Source organism: Propithecus coquereli, unplaced genomic scaffold (assembly GCF_000956105.1).
Source record: "Propithecus coquereli isolate 6110/MARCELLA unplaced genomic scaffold, Pcoq_1.0 Scaffold72, whole genome shotgun sequence".
Lineage (NCBI taxonomy): Eukaryota > Metazoa > Chordata > Mammalia > Primates > Indriidae > Propithecus > Propithecus coquereli.
In genome coordinates, this window is record NW_012153285.1 from 71,631 (window position 1) to 90,655 (window position 19,025).

The window sequence follows — 19,025 nt, forward strand, 5'->3', positions numbered from 1 at the left end:
TGTAGTTTTGACACTGCTAGTTGGCAAGTGTCAGACACTATTCCTATTTACTGCTGTCTTATTCCACTTTCCTTTGAGGCATGTGGAAATATTGTACTTTTTGCCACCTTAAGATTAGGCATGGCTGTGTACTTTCTCTGGTTGAGGAAACAGACACAGAAGTGATGTGTGCCACTCTGGGTGAAAGCCTTTAGTTGCCAGGCTTGAGCATCTACTTAACTCTTCTCCTTCCATGGTAATAATAGAAACATGTGTCAAGGTGGAGCCTCTGAGCCTGGGTGGATTAAGACATAAACTTGTGCTATTTTAAGCCATTGAAATTTTGGAATTTTTTGATACTACAACTTATCCCAGCCTTGCTTGGGTGATTCACAGGGTAGAAACAGGCAATAGAGCTCTGGAATTGACTCTTTTCCCCCACCCTTCCCCTTAACTGGAAAAGCTCTTGTTTTTTTGGTTTTATTTGAAAAAACCTTTTCTATGTCTTTTTTTTTCCTTCTTTTCTATTTCTTAAGAAATTTAAAAATTCCCATGTAGGCATTTGGCCTTAATGTGCATTGAATCCTAGGATTTAATGGTATTTGAAACATTTGCTCCTTGAGTTCTCTTGTGATCGCCTTCTCTCATAAAAATAGACTGCAGCAAAAGTTTAATTAATTGAGGGTCTCAATATACTCTGCTTTTCCCTAACGGCACACCCAAGCTGTGCTTATAAATTGACATGTGTGATGATTGTATGTGGTTTGTGAAATGAGGCTCATTGGTTGATAATGTATATTATAAAGCACAGTGACACATATTAAATATACAATATGTAGACATAGTGATTTTGACAACCATAGCTTATCATTTCATATTATTTTATCATTTAAGATCTCAATCACTGCTCATAGTGCCTTTCATTTAAGTCAGTATTTAGCATGCTGATAGGATATGGACTGAATGATATTATTTGAGGGTCTATAGAGATTCTTCAAGGATGGACTGAGTGGGACAGTCACATTTTTATAAAATAGATTCTGAAAGGAAATTATATCAGACTTGGAATTCACCATTGGCAAATACTTTTTGAGAATCTTTCATCTGGGACTTGAGCATAAAATTAGAGAAAAAGAACTTATTTATGTGTTACTATATGTTTAAAAACATGTAAACTCATTTTCAGATGCAGACAATTTTGACTACTCAAATGAAGGGGAGAGATACATGGATATCCAAAGAATGGATAATTCTCAAATCACTTATAAAGTAATACAATGATCCATAAAAATGCTGAAGGAAGGAACTCTTGGTTAATTAAAATTTTTGCTTAACAAGAGATTTAAAGAAACAGCTGTTTTTACTTTCAAAGTTTTAAAAATGCTTCTTGATTTACCAAGTTAAGTTTCATGATCAATATTGAATCCATGGATTCTTTTAGAGATGGGGGTCTCGCTCTGTCACTCAGGCTGGAGTGCAATGGCACAATCACAGCTCACTGCCTTCTTGAACTCCTGGGCTCAAGTGATTCTCCTCGCTCTGCCTCTGGAGTCCCTGGGATAATAGGCATGAGCCGTCCTGCCAGGCTCTGGATCTTTGATGGTTGAAAATCTTGCATCACTTTGGGTGTCATAAATATGAATACAAATGGTCAATGTAAAAACAGAGAATGCATAGGAGATGGGCTGAAGGTGCACAGTCCCAGAATGTACTCCCTGATATGTGGTATGTTGGATTTAAAAACTAAATTTCTGCTGAGTGTACTTACTGCTTTTGTGCTTAAAGCACTTGTTGGGATAGACTGTGGGACCAGGAAGTGAAACAAAACTGGCAAGTGAGGGATCATCAGCTGGGTTTCAGTTAATTGAAGTTTTATATCATCTGTCTCTATAATAAAGACACAAAAATCCCCCCACCACTTATCTTATTCTTGATCTTAAGCAGTGGTCAAGTTCTCCCTCATGTTGGAGTTTGGGCTGGGCAGTAATGTGGAGGGAAGTTAATGGAGCAATTGCTTGGAAGTAAACAATTTATGTTTTTTTTTTGAGACAGAGTCTCACTCTGTTGCCCGGGCTAGAGTGCCGTGGCGTCAGCCTAACTCACAGCAACCTCAGACTCCTGGGCTCAAGTGATCCTCCTGCCTCAGCCTCCCGAGTAGCTGGGACTATAGGCATGCGCCACCATGCCCGGCTAATTTTTTTTATATATATTTTTAGTTGTCCAGCTGATTTCTTTCTATTTTTTTAGTAGAGATGGGATCTTGCTCTTGCTCAGGCTGGTCTTGAACTCCTGAGCTCAAACAACCCACCTGCTTCGGCCTCCTGGAGTGCTAGGATTACAGGCATGAGCCACCGCGCCCAGCCAACAATTTATGTTTTTAATTACTTATGATCTACTTTCTATTAATAGTTGAAGCCTTCTCAGAGTCAGGAACTCTGACTTAGTTCCTTTAGCTCCAGCATAGGCAGGTGGTTTGGGAAGATGCTACTCATCTTGCGTATTTTCTGGGAAACTGTGATTCCAGATCTCATATTTCAGCTCCCCAAAGAAAACTCCAATGAAATTACGTAATGAAGGATTCTAAAACAAATAATCATTTTTTTTCCTGTTATGTTCCAGTTAATGCTCATAGGCTTGAACCGTAATTCTGACTTGCTTCCATCAGTATTATGGCTCCTAAGAAATTTGGTTTTGAAGAACACCTGACAGAATTATCCTGCAGTTATCTTGAGCCAGTGTAGACTAATCCACACCCTCCCTGTCTTCTGGTTCTGTATCATCGACACTATTGTCCCAGCTTCTTGATCTTGTGTATTGCTAACACGTTTCTTGGGTGAATTCATTGGTTCTGACAAGATCCATATTTTCGATCTATATGTGTCCACATAGCATTAAATCTAACTTTGGGGAATGTTATCATCATCTACAGTTATTATATTGACAAGCAAATTTCCTTGCATAGTCAGTCATGGAAATGGAGAGATTACTCATTTTCTAAAATGCATGATGGTTATGAAGAGGGCAGCATAAGCTAATGGAAAGAGATCTAGATGGATGATCATGCTTCTTGTTATTACAGAAAACCATTAATTAAATGCCATTTTACATGTGTTACTGTGCTAATCTCCACACAGAAGGAAGTACTGAGAACTTTTTTGTCCTTTGTAAATTTGAAAACTAGCATGTACTGATACAGATACAAATATTTGTATTACAGATATCAGGGAAAAAATGCCATTAAATTCATTCACATGTGGTACCAAACAATACTATAACTGCATAGGGTTGAAGGATTTATTTTGGGATGGTGAGAAATGATGGGGAATAAAATGAGCAGAGATAAGGTCAGAAGGTATTTTGGAAGCAAATCAAGAAGAGCAGCCATTGGGATTCTATGCCCCTGATGGATGAGTTGTGGTGAAGCAGCCAGACCTTTTCTGGCTGGTGCAGAAGGCTTGTATTTTTGACACTAATGAAATAAAGTGAGGGGTGTGTAAGGAAACATGTACTTAGTACATGCTTTCCAACTTCTCTTTTGTTCTATTTGGCATTAGGTATTTATGTTGCTCTTCTACCAGCAACGAGACCTGAATTTAATAGAACAAATGAAGAAATGTATTCCAATGACTCAGTGATTCAGGTCTTCATGGGTTGATGGGAGGTGAAGGGCTTGGAGCTGGAAGAAGAAACCCGGAAGTTCTCATTGAGAAGAGATTGCTGACTTTCGTTTGGAGCAGGCAGAAGGGGCAGAGGAGAGCCAAGCATGTCAATGAAGGGGCAAGGTGCACTTCTAAATAGTGGTTAGCTATATATTGTTAGAAAATTAATGAAACTACCCTCCTCCATGGTCTATGAAAAGTGTTGGAGGAGGTCTCCCTAGTTTTTCAGGAATAACCTCAGTGAACACAGAAGTGTCCCCACACTGAAGTGAGCATAGAATTAAGGTATCTGCGCTTCAGAAAAGACAAAATCAGGATTGGATTAAGTTCCACAGTGATTAAAATCAATTTGTATTAATATACTTAAGCATATGAGCTATACGTTGGTTATTTTGTTTCTTTAAACTTTGATTTGAATGTTATGCTCTCATGATAGTAGATAATTAGTTTTCTATGAGTATAGATTTATAGATTCATTATTAGATAATGAATTATACTTAAATTAGTAACAACACAAGTGTCTTCCAGCCCTGTAAGTACATACTTTGTCCTAGTTCTTACTGAGGGGATGAGAGCTGGAGACCTGACCCAGGGTGAAGGTGAAGGTGAAGGTGAAGGTGAAGGTGCGTGTCCCAGAACGGAGGAGAGGGGAAGGAGTCCTTCAGGGCAGGCAGCGCTGACGGAAGTGCTTGTTTCTTAGAATGGATGGGTAGAATGGAATGGAGGGTACAGAGCTTATTATCTCAAATGAAAAAATGGGATATAAATTTAGAAGCCTACCAGGGAAAGGGGAAAGAGTTCCCTCCTTAAGGTTTTAAAAAGTCTAGAAATTTCTTTAAAAAGTTCTTGCTTCCTGATCACCCTTCAGGCAGTTCTTACAATGTTATTTCTGAAAAAGTAGCTGTGTTTCTAGGGAAATGGAGTTCAGAAATATCAATGAAAGCTGATTCTTTTGGCCTATCTTTCTCAGGCATAGAGGACTTAAGAGTGGAACTTCATGTCATCTCTATGGCCAGTCTCTCCTCTCCTGTCCTTTGTGGAGTTGTCTTCACCATCTTCTGGGCCATGGATGTCACGGATTTAATCTTATAGTCACCACAAAGGAGTAATCTGCAGGTTGGAAATCGCCCAGGGCAGAATCTGTAAAGGACAAAAGAGTACCTGTTAGATGAACAGGGAGCGGAGGCACCACTGCCCACCTCCCATCTCCCCCACGTCAGCCCCAACCCCAGGCCGATGTTGGCCATTATTTCCCTGGACTAAATTCACACTAAACTCTGGTGGGGCCTTAAGAAGGCTTCAGGTGAATATCTCAGAGCAGTATAATGCCAGAAATTTGGGAATTGTCTTTCTTGAACCAACTCATTTCCTTGTCCGAGGAATGGGACAAAGCCTCACCATCTGCCTTGTTCCCTGGCTCTACCAATGTCCTTTGTACTTGGTCCCAGGTTTCTCAGAAAGTTTTCCTTTTGGCCCATCCTTTTGTGGTATGTGTTCCCTCCCCCCTCCCCCTATGACATACTCCTTTTCCCCACAGGATCACATAGTCCTGCCCTCAGTTCCTTTTTATGTCTTGTAAACTCTGTCCCCTTAGGCTTTGACTGAGTGGAAATGGATTCATTTAATTATGCTTTAATTGTTACTATAATTTTTGGTTCTTTTTTTGTTTGTTTGTTTGTTTTACAGGGGGAAAGGGAGAAACTCTGCTTGCAGTTGAGGTGGATAAGAAGTAGTTGTGTATTAAATACGTGATGTGTGAGAATTAATCTTCTTATGGACACTACATAGTTTGACCTATATAAGGAATGGCCTATATAAGCCTGTGACTTTGACCCTCGTCTCAAAATAATAAATCTGACCTTATTAAATTAAGGCATATTTTCCCCTTCCTGACCTGGTTTTCATTAGAAAGGCTCCCAACAGGGCTTACAGAAAATGTCCCAGCTGGAGCCATCTAGGATGATGGTGCCTCACACTCCAATAGTTTCTCTCTGACACATGAGTTTCTCTTGAAGGAGCTCAGGATATTTCACCCCAAAATATGAGTATAAAGAATATTTTGAATTAAAGGTCATTCAAGAGCAAAAAGCATTGGAGGGGGCTTTCCCTCTGTCTGCATAAACTGGACTGACCATCAAAAGATCAAAGAGGCAATTGACTTCCCTTCCTTTCCCTATTATCTCAATATATTGCAGGAAGGAGGATCAAGAACACAAGCAGTACTGGCCCAAATCATTAGAGAAATGCAAATCAAAACCACAATGAGATACTACCTAACACCAGTGAGAATGGCCTTTATCAAAAAGTCCGAAAACAACAAATGCTGGCGTGGATGCGGAGAGATAGGAACACTCTTACACTGCTGATGGGACTGCAAACTAGTACAACCCCTGTGGAAAATAATTTGGAGATACTTCAAAGAGCTAAAAATAGAAATACCATTTGATCCAGCAATCCCACTACTAGGCATCTACCCAAAGGAACAAAAGACATTCCATAATAAAGACATCTGTGCTTGAATGTGTATGGCAGGAGAATTCACAATTGCAAAGATGTGGAAACAACCCAAGTGCCCATCAACACATGAGTGGATTAATAAAATGTGGTATATGTATACTATGGAATACTACTCAACTACAAAAAACAATGGTGATCTAGCACTTCTTGTATTATCCTGGATAGAGTTTGAGCCCGTCCTTCGAAGTGAGTTATCACAAGAATGGAAAAATAAGCACTACATATACTCGCCATCAAATTGGTACTAACTGATCAACACTAAGGTGCTCACTTGGTAGTAATATTCATTGGGTGCCAGTCAAGTGGTGGGGGGGTGGGTAAACTCACAACCAATGAAGACGGAGTACACTATATGGGGAAAGGGCGTGCCTCTAGCTCTGGCTTGGGCAAGGGAAAGGCATTACTTGTAACCAAAATGTTTGTACCCCCATAATATTCTGAAAATAAATAAATAAATATAATACCTGTCTCTTAGGCTAATTTAATTTGCTTAGGCTAATTTAATTTGCAAAGAAAATCATTTATAAATCAGGTTCCCGCGTTCATTTATCCTCCCTAGCACCATTTGTTCCTTGTAAACATAATTACCTGTACTCCTCATCTCCTCCTCCCTTCCAAAAGAACAGGTATAAAAACATCTGAATTTCATTGTGCTATTAAGTAATCACTCTGTGATTCTCCCCATGGGCATGATAAATAAACCTTTCTCTTATTAATCTGCCTTAACTGTGAGTTGATCTTTCAGTGAACTTCCGGGAGAAAGGGGAAGTTTCCCCTCATTCCTACACTCCTCTATTGTCAGGCGTGGGGATTTTTTATTCCATCTCATCACATACAAAAAGCCTGCAAGCCCTTAGTTGCTGAAGTGATCGGGTCTCTCTGATATGTTCATCAGCATCCCGATTGAATATTTAGGGTATCTTTTTAGGGTAGTTTTTCCTTTGTTGACAAAGGGAAATTGAGACTGAAGCAATGACATAAACTGTCAAGACCAAAAGAAGAACTTCACATGAATTTCTTCAACTTGTCGTTTCTTTGTGACTGGATACATTTGATCTGGGTGGAACACGACTGGTGGCATATTAGATTAGAGTTATAAATTATGTAATTAATTTTATAGAATGATATTGATACTATGAATATGCATTCATCAAAAATCTTAGAAAGTAAAAGACTAAGAAAAATGTGAATATATTTTTGACTGGATCTTTAATAACTAAAGGCCAGCATTACAGCTTCCTTCCATTTCTGTATCTCTCCCATGCATGTTTCATTTCAAAGCTGGCACCTTGTTCAGATCAGCTCCACAGGATTTAAGGAGCAAGAGCACGCACACACACACACACACACACACACACACGGCCCCCCAACCACCACCACCATAAGATTATATAATAGCGAAATGTTTTTTTCTGTATGTGAACTGCTTTCTTTTCTTTGAAATCTAATTTTATACATTTCATCTTGCTTATGTAATCCAAAGGGAAATAGGCTATATATGAACAAATGCTGAAATAACTAAAATCTTAACATATGCAAAGTTATTTCTGATGACAACTGCAATAGAGGTCCTATTGATGGGACTAAATTGACTTTAATTTTTATGTGATAAATGAATCCTAAACTGGGCTATGTGATCAATTTGGCTAAATTCTATTGCTTCAGTTAAATTTTCAAAAAGGAAAACTTAAGCATGCAGGTCACTCAACAGGCTTTGAATTGGTGCGTATATTAGGAGTTTATTTCTCCCCACTTCTATAGGGGGAAGCATCATCAATTACTCCTGGTATATATTTTTGAAATCAGAGTGCTGGTTACTAGCCAGGGTTTTTTTTTTCCCCTAAAAAACTGCGGAGAAGGCTTGTGAGGAAAGCCAACACCTTTTGAAAAGAGGTATTGGATATGCTTCTTTCTATGAATAAGAATAAAAGATTTCCCCTAAGCCTATGTGACCAAAGATAATGCATCTCATTCCAGTAATAGGATTTCTTTTTTCTTCCTTTCTTTCTTTTTTTTTTTTTTTTTAGGTATTACATAAACAACAAGAAACGGTTTGGAGAAGCTCAACTGCTAATACAACTAACACCTTGAGCAAGTTGATTTGGGGAGAAATACTAAGCTCGGTCAAGGACAGCTTCCTAGAGGAAGTCTTGATGGAATTTCAGACCTGAGTGGTGGATAACAGTTAACTAGTACAAAACAGGTGAAGCACAGTGCAGGAGGTAAGGGCATAATAGTAAGGCACCTCCTCCAGCACAGTGTATTCGATATATTAAGCATTCAGTAGACATTTTTGAATGAATAGGTCTTTATGAAAAATGGAACCAAGGCTGGTAGCTAGCTATTGGATGGCACTTGTTTCTTTGCTATAAGGAGGTGACTGCTGGAGGGATGGAAAGAAGATAGACAGGGAATAAAAGAAACGTATGATTAACCTCACTTACTTCACAGAATCTGGAAGGAACATAACCAAAGTGAATTCATAGCTTTGTATAAAGCTTGCTCTAAAAGGAGTGATGAATAAATGAATATGGTATTCATTTTTAAACATTATTTTGTGGCCCATTATCAACTAAACATAATTCCTATGAAAAAAGAGAATAAAATTTATCTTTTGGATCTAGATTTGGATATCTTAGGGGGCTAACTTTATGAAACTGTTAGGAGGAAAGGAAGAGTGAGAAGATAGAAAATGCTAAAGCTAGAAGAGGAAATAGTTTAAGATATTTTAGGGAAGTAAAATGTTATAAAGAAGAAAATTCAATGCCATATTTAACAAGTATGAACAACATGCAAAAATTCTGCTTATTTTAAAAATATATACCCTTAGAAGTGAAAAAACACTATCTCTGCTGACAAAGCTATCTTGAATATACAATGTTAATTATTCAGTTTTTAATTAACAGTTAAATGAATATTATAAAACCGGTATTTTAAAAGATGATACTCTGGTTACTTTCTGAATTTTCAGTATCTAAAAAAGAAGACAATATGGAGACAGTGGACTTAGGAATATCTGTTGGGAAAAAGCAGTTAAGAGAGTTTTTGTTAGTACATGTCAAGGACAGTAACAAAGAACAATCTAATACATTTGACAAAATGTTGAGCTGTGTCTTTCACACTCTCAAGAACTGTAAGCCATTAAAACAATTCCATTATGCCATCAAGAGCCGCTGGCATTCTAACCAATAATACCTTAAGTCAAAGCAAATTAGAACATCAAAGTAGCTCTTCTCACCAAATAACATGAAGAATATTACTGTTTCTGAAATGAGAGCACAAAGCCTATGACATGACTTCTACTGAATCCTAAAGAAGTATTTTAAGGATGTTTGGAATCCCCATTTCCTTTCTCCCTTGAGCCAGGCATGAGGAATGACTGAATAATTGTTTTAGGACTTACAAATATAGTTGAAATAGCATTATCTAAATAGTGAAGAAATCACCTTTTTATACATTATCCACCAATGGAAACAATTCTCACTTAATTGTGCATCCAGTACTTTGTCAGTCTCTTTTTTGTATTCTTTGCAAAATGCATAGGCATTATTGATTATTTTTAATAAAATGAATGTTTCTGTACTTATGAATTTTCAGTATCATCAATTTGCACAGCTAAATAATTTTCTCAATGACCACAGAGTAAGAATGGAGAAAGAAAATAGTTGTATTTATTCAGGTTTGGGGATTTGTTAGGTGTTTGCTATAGAACAGGTTGTTGGGGATATTGACAAGAAAGTGTATGAGTGGTAGAACATGGTCTCTAAGTTGAATATGGAAGGTTGTATGCTAGGAGGATGTTAATACATAGACAAGAAGAGGAGTCAAGATCTGGAGGATTCTATGAAGTCAAGTAGCTAAGAGACAGAGCCAGAATAATGGGGGGTTTCAGTGTTGGGTGTTTTGTTTGAAGATTCAAAGAAAGACACATGTATTTGTTTTCCCTTCCTGCATAACAAATTAACCAGGAACTTAGTGCCTTAAAACCACACACATTTGTTACCTTATGATTCCTGTGGGTTAGGAGCTGGGCATAATTTAGCTAGGCCCACTCTTTAGAGTCTCACAAAGTTGGAATCAAGGTGTCAGTTGGATTTCCTTTTCATCTGGAGGCATAACTGGGGAAGAAGCCACTTCCAAACTCACTCCGGTAGTTGGTAGAATTTATTTCCTTGCAGATACAGGACTGAGAGCCCAAGCTTCTTGACTGATGTCAGTCAGCTGGAGGCCACATTCAGTTCCTAAAGGCAGCACACAGTTACTAGAGGTCCCTGTCACATGGGCTTTCCCAACATGGCCACTTAATTTATCAAGCCTGCAAGGAGTCTCTAGACTGAGTCTGGCAAGAGTCTTATATAACTTACTATAACTTAATGTAATGAAGGAAGTAGTATCCCATCATCTTTGCTATTTGCTATTGGTTGGAAAGAGTTTCCTGGCCACATTCAAGGGGATGAGACTACACAGAGTCATGAACACCAGGAGGTAGGGACCTTGGGTGGCCATTTTAGAGACTGTCTGCCACAATTTATAAATGCCAAAAGATCAACTGATTTCTTTGCCCCTATTCAGAGGCAAGAGATGCTTGATCCTTATGGGCTTCATGGAGGGGAACCTGTGGCCTCTGGCCCTCCAGATCCCCAAGTGCAGCCCCTCAACTGAATCCAAACTTTGGATTTGTACTGTGAAGTTTGGATTCAGTCAAAAGGCCACACTCAAGGATCCAGAAAGCCACATGTGGCCCTAAGGCTCAGATTCCCCACCCCCTCCTACTGCAGTATCGTGTTGATTGTTAATACATGGGAGTTGGTAGGGTATAAGGAGATAGAGAAGAAGAGAATGGGGAGCTCTGCAGAAGAAGTTGGGGGACAGAAATGCTAGTGGTCTAGAAGTCTGTTAAAAATTAGTGCTGCTGGAGTGGGAATATTCTCATTAATTTCTGTTAAAAAGAGAGGATACATTCCTAAGTCCTTGACACTTTATCTGACTTGCTATCTTAGGCTCCATTGTTAAAAAAAAATATGTGTTTGTGTATATGTGTGTGCATGTTTGTACACTTTTCTCCTCTTTTACTGAAAGGATCAGTTAGAAAATTTGATTTGAAATAGAACATAAAATGTTTATTTTTATAATCTTGTTTTTAACTGCATAATAATATACATGAATAGTAATATGGCAGGCTTTTAGAATCTAACTCTATAAACTGTGAATTTTATGGTTGAAAAGAGTGATGCAGATTTGAAAAAACACATAAGAAAGTTTCAAATGCAGGTCCTCTGTTCATTACGTTCTTTTATCCCCAAGGACTGAAGTATTCTCAAATCTATTTACAAGCTATTTGCTCAAAAGAGTGGTTGTCTCTAAGAAAAGTAGGCCACTTAATTGTTAGCTGTCCTTTCTTTTTTTGTACTGTATTAAATTGCAATCTCACGTGGATCAGTATGGACGAACCTGAAAAACTGAGCTTTAATTCATGTTCATATTTTTATTAAATATTTAAGTAAATCTGGTAAACTTTCTTAGAGTTTATTCTTCTCCTAATTCCCTCTGTTATAATCCAAACCATGATTCTTCCACCCTTGGGTGCAATCTTTGCTCCTCCTGAAATGAGAGGAGACACTGAATTGTGATTAAACACAATGACTCTGGTCAGACCTACTCATGGGTTTGAATCCTGACAGGGCCTCTTGCTAGCTGGGTGACACTGAGCAAGCTACCTAAACTCTCTGGGCCTCAGGATCCTTACCTGTAAAGTGGATTGTTATGGATATAAAATATGATTCTAAACACTGACAGAGATGGGTATATGATAAATAATTAATGTTAGCTATTATACTCATATCTTTGGGGTTAATTATGCTCTGCCCTTTTACTTGCCATCAACTAATTTTCTGATCATTCCCCTATGTATAGCAAAAATGTTGGCACTTGGCTTATGTCTTTTGTTTCATGTCTTGCAGTATCTTTTATAATTTCCTATTTATAACCCATTTAGTGGCATAGTTTCAGAACTTTTTGCTCTCTCCAACCCTAGCAGCATCAAATATCACCCAAAGTCAGGTACTCACACTGTGGCCTTACCATAAACCTTGTTGGCACAAGGAACTTATACCCATCAAAAGTTATTAAACTTCCATATTTCATTTACATGTATAGCTTTCTCCTGTACTTCTAGTAAACCCATGATTTGACCTTAATTTTTGAATTCTTCTTCATCTTCAGTTATTGATATTTCCTTCTCAGTACTTAATCAGGACTCCACGCATCAGCCAAATAACTCCTTTACTAACATCTTTAACATACTGTTACCTGTATTTTTGCAGATATGGATTTGGGCTCAGTGCCACAATCTACCTTCTCTGCTCCTGTAGTGGCACTGTTTCATGCTGCTGAAGAAACACTTACAGCCATGTGAACTGATATCTGGACACACCTTTGGTTTGCAACCTTACTAGGATCTTGATGCTTCATCATTTCCCTCTTCCATGTTCCTCTTCAGCTGATAAAAATCATCACTAAATGTTTCAAGTCATATATCTGCCCACATCTCCTAGTTCTCTACAGACTATGTCTTCTGCCATTTTAGCAAGAAAATCAAGGTAATCAGTTGTGAAATGACTTGAACTCTCTACCCACTACTTACACAATTGCCTCTCTTTGTATGTATTCTTTCTTCTTTCTTCTTAATCCCAGAGCACACATAATGTGTCCCTCTTTCAGTATGTGGTCAGTACTGCCACCCTCTCCTCTGCCAAGTGTAAGCTTAGGCATGCCAGCACCCATGCATGCGTGTACCCACTTGTTTTTAGTTCCATCCCTTCCTTTATCCCCCAGAACATTTCTGTATTAGTTATTTCCCTATTTCAGACTTTGTCTTTCCACTTTTTCCCATCTTGAAATCCATCCTAGAAAATAGAATCTTCCAGGCATTTGAGGGCAGTTCAATATAGGTACAGGGAGAGGTTGCATTGGGGAGAAAAAGGTCCAAGCCAGAGGAGCAATGTAAAGCTCAAGGAGAGAAGGTGAGGTGAACAGAATACAGGAGAGCATGAGTTCTGAGGTTAAAGGCCTGGAAAATGGGATGGATATGAGCCATAGCTGGGCTGAGAGACCACCTCAAACTTATGCACATGCAGACCATAAGACGCTTATGATTACTTATTGGCAACATGAAAAGTCACACCATTCCTCTATCAGTGTTGCAAGAATAGTGAAAAAAGTCACAGTATAACCAATCCTTAGCACTCTTCCTCTCGAGGACTATTTGAGAACTTTAGGAATCATTTATTATTGTCATACAAACTTTCTCTAATCCCTAAGATCCTTACTCCCATGTTAGTTTGATAGTGGAGTGCAAAGGAATAACAACAAATAGATTGATATTAAAGCTGTAAAAATGCTGTTGTATCATAAGTCCATCTTTATGCAATCATAGTATGTTATGAAGTGAAGCAATGATTCTCTAAGTGTGGTCCCTGGACCAGAAGCATCAGCATCACCTGGGAAAATTTTGGAAATGAATCAGAATCTCTGGGGATGTGGTCCCATCAATCTGTATTTTACCAAGTCCTCCAGGAGATTCTAATGCATTCTCAAGTTTGAGAACCACTGGCTTGAGAGGATTTGAACAGCTCTGTATGTGAATAAATTTATAATTATTACATGACTTACCAAAGGAATGCTAGAAAATGGTATTTAGTTTTGTGAACAGTGACTTAAAAGAAAAATTCATCTAATCCTAATAAAATTTACAAATAATATATTAGTGGGGCTAAAGTATTATTCTGAATGATACAATCATGATATTTTAAAAACAAAAGGATCTTAATAGCCTGAAATTAAAGACAAAATTTAACAAACTGAGATTTGATAGGAATAGAGGTAAATTTCCACATTTAGCTACAAAACCCCAAATATGCAAGTATTAAATGACAGAAAAAAGTTCTGGAAGCTTTAGTTGACTGCACATTAAATATCAATTGACAGTATGATGTGGCTACAACAAATTATCATAGGATATTCTTCACTTATTTATTTGTTCCATTTATTTAATAATTTTTTATTGAGGATCGACCATGAGCCAGATCCTGTACTGGGCACTAAGAACACAAGGATGAGTAGAACAGATGTGGTCTTTTTATTTAAAGGAATTGATTATACATTCTAGTGAGGAATGAAATAAATACTAACAAACAGACAAATCTATAAAAAACTTCTAAAGTATTGATAAGTGCAGATAAAAGTAATAAGGGTTGTGAAGATCATACTGCTCTGCATCCACCACCCAACCTCATGCCTATAGAACTGTGCTCAGTCAGGTGAGTTACACTTTAGGAGAATTAGATGAGAGAAAGTGTAGTGCAATGGTTCTCAAACTTTAGCATGCATGAGAAACACCTGGAGGGCTTGTTAAAACACAGATTGCTGGGTCCTAAGCCTCAGAGTTTCTCATCTAACTGGTTTGAACTGTGACCCCAAAATTTGCATATCTAACAAGTTCCCACAGGTGATGTTACTGCTGATTTGGTAGCCACTGGTTTAGAGTGTGATAAAGCTGGAGGGGACCAAGACCTGGGAATGCTTTGCCCAGAGAAGAGAAAGCTTTCATAAGATATGGTAGTTATCTTGAAGTGTTTGTAGAAGTGACATGTATAAGATAGATTAAATTTATTCTATGTAGTCTCAGAAGTAGGACGTAGATTAGTTGGTATAAGAAAGAGGGAGGCAGAGCATAGGTAACATAAGTAACTTTTACTTTAGAACTGACTTAAGACGGATAGCTCAGAAGGAGTGACTTCTAGAAGAGGCATTGAAGCAGAAGATTGATGATGACCCACTGGGGTTGCCATTTGGACAGAAGAGGAAGAGAAAGCCAATCTATAGAGACTAGGGGCATAGAGGGCAAGGGCAGACTTATTGCCTAGGTTGCCGATATGTTTCTCTTTCTTATTTTAATTGTTCTTGAAGCCCAGGTGTTTTTGACATTGAGTAATATGGAGTCATTTCTATAACCCTAAAATAAATTCTCAATTTTGTTTAAGCTAATTTCTTGTTTTCATTTCCTAACAATGAGTCCTACCGGAAAAAAATCAGGCACTGTAAGAAGTATAGTAATGAAGGTATCTGTTGGAATTAGCAACATGGAGACTTGACCATGGACCATGGATCAAGTTTGCTACTGTGATTTCAATGCTGCTTTTGGAGCAGACAGTATATTATGGTGAAGACTGAATGAAAGATAAACAAATAGAGAAATCAAGAGTGGTCTAGAAGTGTGGCTCAAAGCAAAAGAGGTGGTAGAGGGAATTTAGAGTCCAAATTCATTCTTTTCAAGGATAGGAATGGCTAGAGCAATTGCATAGTTTGAGGGCAAAGAAAATTGAATGAGAGAGAGAGAGAGCAGATAATTGGAGTAAATTTAGGTGGAAATGAAATAGAATAAGATTAAAACTCGAAGGAGGAAGATGCTCTTGAACTCTAGGAGGAACATCTCATTTTCTGAGGAGACAAAGACGGAAAGGAAGCTTGGCCTTAAATGGAGACAGTAGTGAGAGAAGGGGCAAAAAGTTGAAATTCACAGAAAGTTAGAAGTGAGATAATCCTCTGAGAGAGTGCTGGGAATACAGAGGTTTGAGCAGGAAGCTGGAGGAGGCCATGAAGGTTTGGATCAATCATTTCAGGAAGTAGAAAAGGGAGTTGATGAAAGACAGAAAATAATGGGTTGTGGAGCAGCATGGAGAGCTCAGACGAGACCCTTAACTTAAGGTGAGAGCAATTGGAAACTTGTGCAATATCTTCCAGCTGTGATCAGAAGCTCAGGGAAAATCTAGATGTGGAGACAAATTCCATGAAGTGTGAAGGAAGGATAGTGATGCAAGAAAGTTGAGAGAACTGGTTTAAAAAAAATAGTTATCTGGTAGAATTTGCTGTCCAGATGGTTAGGAAAGAGAAGTCAGCACAAAGAGGACAGACTGGGAGCAAGAGGAAGGACTGAGGAATTTTTTTATTTTTAGAGAATTGAAGTGATCAAGATCACATAAAGACTTAGTTCAGCATTCTCTAAATTTGTTCCTTGACATATTGCTCTAGGATCTCTTAATAGCTGTGTGAAAAAATTCAAACAAAATGATTCTGCCTACTCTTTGCCCCTTCAATGATTTAAAATACACAGATGCATATTAGAACATTAAAGTGCTGAGAAATCTGCTATATTTAACTATATTTAGTTTTGTGCCTTTCAAATTTGAATATAGGTTTTTTTCCCTATAACCTTTACTCATATTATAAGGGACAGTTTGAGAAAATTCAAGTAAGAGGAAAAACCTGGTACAGAAATCTGGTCTCCAAATTCTCAGTGAAGTACTCTTCCTATTACACCAAATTGCCAGCATAGAGGTCAGGGAACTGAAGAATTTCTACTATCTTATCTCACTGGTAAGCTTGGTTGCCTTGAAAAGTCACATTTGCATTATCAAAACATTACTGAGCACCTCTACACGCTGCATGTATCATATGCCTTAATTTTGTTAGCCATTATATTGAATATGGCCCCTGGAGCTGAACTGCTTGGTTAGAATCTGATTCTACTACTTATACCAATTGCTTGTCTTTGGACAATGTTATTTAATGTCTACATGCCTCAGTCTTTTTAAGCAAAGAAAAAAACTCTTAAAAATCTTCATTTTAAAAATGTGTATATAATAGTCCCAATATCATAGAAAGGCTGTGATACATAAATGAATTATTCTATAGAAAGCATTTAAAAAAGTACCTCATCCATAGTAAGTTCCATTTTGCTATCATCATCATATTTTTAATTATATGAAGTAAACTTCTGTAATTTATAAGGGCCCAGTTTGGCTTTGCAAACTCAAGCTGAAAATGTGGTATTGATTTTCTTCATTTGGACAGCTTGAATGGTAGTGATAATAGATACATGTTGATTGACCATGTAAAAATATTATAAAAAATATGATTAACAAATTTATCTTCTTTTCAATCATCTAAATTTCTACTAGATATCAAATACTTTAATCTCCAGATTGAACCATTTAGCAATTTATCACTGTCCTACAAGTCTAAAGTATCTTTGTTTTAGTAGTACACGTATGCATTTATCTTCAATCTCAACCAGTCTCCCTAGTCCTTCAGTCCACTCAAGAATTGCTCTTCAAAATAGATTTCTCCTCTGTCATAGCAGATACACTGAAGCTGTAATCATGACATAGTTACTCTTTGCAAAATTGCTTGTAAACTTATCTTTTCCACATTGAGAGAAATGGGAGTCTTCATGGCTGCCTATGCTGTCAGTGTAGTTTCTGAAAAAGGCACAAGAATTGATTGGGGAAAGTACAGTCTCTTTAATAAATGCTGCTGGGAAAAGTGGATATCCATATTCAGAAGAATGAAACTAGACCTCTGTCATTCACCATATGCAAAAAACAGTTCAAATGGATTGAAAACTTAAATGTATGACCCTAATCTATGAAACTATTGGAATAAAATGTAGGGGAAATTCTTCATGACATTGGTTTGGACAAAGACTTTATGGCTAAGATTTCAAAAGCCAGGCAACAAAAGCAAAGATATACAAGTGGAATTACATCAAACTAAAAAGCTTCTGCACAGCAAAGGAAACAATCCAGAACGAAGAGACAATCTACAGAATGAGAGAAAATATTTGAAAACTATCCATCCAGCAAGGAATTAATATCTAGAATATGTAAGAAACTAAAACAACTTAACAACAACAAAAAAACAAATAATCCAACAAAAAATAGGCAAATGATCTGAATACACATTTCTCAAAAGAAAACATACAATAGCCATCAGATATATGAAAAAACGCTCAACATCACTAGTTAGCAGGGAAATCCAAATCAAAACCACAATATCGTCTTACCCCAGTTAAAATTGATATTATCAAAAAGACAAAAACAAACAAACACTAATGCTTGTGGGAATATGGAGAAAGAGGAACTCTTATATCCTATTGGTGGGAGTGTAAATTAATACAGTCATTGTGGAAAACAGTATGGAGATATTTCAAAAAACTGAAAGTAGAAACACCATATGATTCAGCAGTCCTACTACTTGGTATATATCCAAAGGAAAGGATATTTGTGTGTTGAAGAGATATCTGTACTCCCATATTTATTGCAGCACTATTCACAATAGCCAAGATATGGAATCAACTTAAATGTCCATCAATAGATGGATGGACCAATAAAATGTGGTATATATACACAATGGAATATTATTCATTGATAAACAAGAATACAGCCATGTCATTAGCAGCAATATGAATGAGCCTGGAGGACATTATTTTAAGTGAAATGTGCTAGACACAAAATGACAAATACTGTGTGTTCTCACTTGTATGTGATAGCTAAGAAATTTGATGTCATAGAAGTAGAGAGTAGAATATTGGCAATTAGAGGTTGAGAAGAGTAGGGTGAGGGGGAATAGGGAAAGGTTGGTTAATGGATACAAAATTACAATTAAATAAATGGAATAAGTTCTAGTGTTCTATAGCATGGTAGGGTGACTACTGTAGTTTACAATAACTTATTGTATATTTCACAACAGCTAGAAGAGACTATTTTTAATGTTTCCAACAGAAAGAAATTATAGACGTTTGTGGTGATGGGTAAGCCATTACCCTGATTTTATCATTATACACTGTATATACATTGAAATAACACATGTACCCCATAAATGTGTACAATTATTATATATCAATTAAAACTTTTAAGAAGTTATTTTTCTTTCACTTTTGAATAATATTTTTACTGGATATAGAATTTTAGGTTGATTCTGCTTCCTTTTGTTTTTCCCATTTGGCATTTTAAACATGTTATTCCATTGTCC